Here is a 374-nt window from a genome sequence, read left to right as displayed (position 1 = left end):
TGATCAGAGGCGAAAGCCTTTGGAATTCGAAGAAGGAGAACATGTCTTTCTGAAAGTTACACCAACCACTGGCGTGGGAAGAGCTATTAAGACTAAGAAACTGAATCCCCATTATATTGGACCGTTTGAGATTCTGAAGAGAATTGGACCAGTGGCTTATAGAATTGCCTTACCGCCATACCTTTCGAATTTGCACGATGTATTTCATGTATCACAGCTTCGGAAGTATACTCCTGATGCAAGTCATGTTCTAGAACCAGAACCAATCCAAGTAAGAGAAGATCTAACACTTCCAGTAATTCCAGTGAGAATTGATGATACTAATATTAAACGATTACGCGGAAAGGAAGTATCATTGGTAAAAATAGCTTGGA

The sequence above is a fragment of the Arachis ipaensis genome, chromosome B05, assembly GCF_000816755.2.
Source record: "Arachis ipaensis cultivar K30076 chromosome B05, Araip1.1, whole genome shotgun sequence".
NCBI classification, from domain to species: Eukaryota; Viridiplantae; Streptophyta; class Magnoliopsida; order Fabales; family Fabaceae; genus Arachis; species Arachis ipaensis.
Note: the sequence above shows the minus strand (reverse complement) of the source record.